Source organism: Triticum aestivum, chromosome 1A, assembly GCF_018294505.1.
Source record: "Triticum aestivum cultivar Chinese Spring chromosome 1A, IWGSC CS RefSeq v2.1, whole genome shotgun sequence".
In the NCBI taxonomy this organism is placed as follows: Eukaryota; Viridiplantae; Streptophyta; class Magnoliopsida; order Poales; family Poaceae; genus Triticum; species Triticum aestivum.
Genome location: NC_057794.1, coordinates 7,549,762 through 7,552,878, shown reverse-complemented (window position 1 = coordinate 7,552,878; position 3,117 = coordinate 7,549,762).

The window sequence follows — 3,117 nt, the reverse complement described above, 5'->3', positions numbered from 1 at the left end:
GTTGGGGGTTTTGGGGGGTTAATTTAGGTGTTTCATATATTGTGTTAGCTATCTATAATTAATAGAGAGAAGTGTCCTCTCTTATGTCCGTGCTTGGTCGACGCTATGTACTATACATACGTATAGAGAGGACTAGACACGCTAGCTAGCTAGTAAGCAAATGAAGGAAACAGAAGATCGTCATGAACATATATGCATACAGAGAGAAGTGATATCGACCACCTCTCCTTCCCCAAGAGATTGGTCGAACAACAAGTTCTCGTATATCTATCCGACACTACCGGCTACATATATACAATAATTATCTCTTACAAATATAATCTCCTAACATACGGACGCATGGTCCACATAGTATTCTCCGTCTTCAGCAATCACGTGGTCAAGAAAGAATGCCTCCAATTCCTCTTTAATTGCTCGCATGCGAGCTGGTGCTAGGAGTTCATCCCGCTTCCGAAACATCTAATTTGAAGAAGGGGGTCAATACATATATATATATATATATGAATGAATGAAACTCAACACAAATGGTGGTAATAAAATAAAATTGTGAATGTTGTTATTTACGCACTTCATATTGTTCGTCAGAGTAGCCCCGCTCACAGGTCGTGTGGCGGATGGACTCACAAACGTAGTATCCACAGAAATCATTCCCTTGTTCCTGCCACAACCACTTTACAAGAAATAGAGGTCAATCAAACTGATAAGCAAGAATGCCAAATGGTATTGATGAAACTAGCGCTTGAATCAATAGGAGATGCGCGGAACATGCTACTATAGTACTTACTTTCGGGTGTCTAAATTGCAGCTTCTTCGCGAGTCCCGGAGCTTTTTTGGTGAATTTTTTCCAAACCCTGCCAGACAAAGAAAACAATTACTTGATATATCAGGAAATGAACAAAGTTGCTGATATGGTGGATAATGATCGATTTAACTTACTTCTCGAGCATTTGAGTCATGTCCGCATAATCCTGGGGATCTTTTCGTCTTGAGTCTAAGACGGTTACTATTCCCTACTCAAGCTTAATCTCTAGGAGAATATAGTGGAAACTGCACACGCATGCATAACTCATCAATTACATTACTATTACCTTGACCAATATATAAGGGAAACCGAATATGAACAAGACAATAACACTCACTTGAAGTTGTAAGGAAAGAGTATTATATCTTTGTTTTCATTTATTACCAACGATCGTAGCAAGTTGGCCTCGGTATCTACGGCATGAAATTTAACCTGAGTTGCATCAATGAGATTTGTGTTAATGAACCCAATATCACCGATTTGTCTTTTCTTCAATTCGGCGATCTTCAATCTGCATAATATAGTGAGGATAATTATAAATACATGCAATGAAAGAGTTGAGCTATATAGAGAGACTTTATGACAGAAGTAGTACTACTTACAGACAGTAGCAGGTGACCGTTGCTTTATCGAGGACCAATTGATTGAAAAACTGAAAGAACTCCTCAAATGGAACAGGCAACAGTTCAATTCCAACGAGGTCATGCTCCTTTTTAACTCTCACATACAAAGTACTCCTCCCCCCAGACTCTCTGCAGATTTTCAAGTACCAATCATGCAATCTTCGCATCATCGTTGATAGAGATCTTTCATCTTTGACGAGAGGCTTCCCATACTCGTATCTTTGTATCTGCACCTCCATGAAATCATAATGTACATCGTCGGGCAGGTAATCTCCAAGATTGCTATAACCGGGCACCATCCTCGGATCATTAGCGTCGACCCCTTTATCAACCAGATCATTCTCAGTCTTGGCCCACTTAGGCCGGGCTGCAAGGTAGCCACCTGACCCCGTGTGATGGTGATGCTTCTTCTTCGCAGCATTTTGCTTGTTTGTCGCCGACATCTTCTTACGCTTTTCCGATGTCTTGTGGGCCACAAATGCGGGCCAGTGATCTTTGATCTTCTCATATCTGCCCTTGAATTATGGTGTCTCTTTATTTTCGACAAACTTATTCAGCTCTTTCTTCCACCTACTGAATAGTTCTGCCATCCTCTTAAGAGCAAAAGACTTGATTAATTGCTCTTTAACTAGCTTCTCCGGATCATCCTCTGGCGGTAGGGTGAAATTTGACTTCAGCTCAGTCCAAAGATCATTTTTCTGCATATCATTGACATAAGACACCTCAGGGTCTTCTGTAGCCGGCTTTAACCATTGCTGGATGCTGATCGGGATCTTGTCCCTAACCAGAACCCCGCACTGAGAAACAAATGCGCTCTTTGTCTGGAGGGGTTCAATCGGTTGGCCGTCGGGCGCGATTGCTATGATCTCAAACTTTTCATCCGAGCTCAACTTTTTCTTCGGGCCTCGTCTCTTTACCGAAGTTGTGCTCGATCCGGAGGGCTAGAAAAAATAACAAAGACTTAATTAATATGTGTACATACCAAAACAATGAATGCATAAATTAGCTAGTCAGCACAAGCTTAACTAATATATATACCTGGCCGGACTCGGTTCGGTCACCGGAGACGTCATCACGGTCTCCTTCTTGCACCGGCATTGGGTCACCGGAGCCGTCCTCATGGTCTCCTTCTTGCACCGGCATTAGGTCATCGGAGCCATCATAATCATAGCCAGCTGCTTCCAGACCATCGGTGTCATTGAGAAACAACGAGCAGACGGCATCACTTCCTCGTGCGATTATGCCCCCCAACAACTCTTCTTGTACTTCATCTCGGGCGGTGTCCATAGTTTCTACAAATATTTTCAACATGGCAATTATTATTCAAACATGACAGATGGATATATTAGTGGCAAACGTAGAACTAATATTAATTAGTGGCCTCGACGTTGCTTCTCTAGGGTTTGGGGTGGCCTCGACGCTGCTTCTCTAGGGTTTGGGGTGGCCTCGACAATGCTGCTCCTCTTTTTTTTTCCTCTTTTTTTATCGGGAACGAGGGTCGTCGTGGGTCTCCGAGCGGTAGAGGAAACCCTAAATAGCAAGTATCGTGGGTGTGAGATACATGTGGCCGTCGGTGTCGGACACTACATCCACGTCCCACAAGTGACGTGGGTGTCGAACACCGACGGCCACATGTATCTCACACCGACAATACTTGCTATTTAGGGTTTCCTCTACCGCTCAGCGACCCTC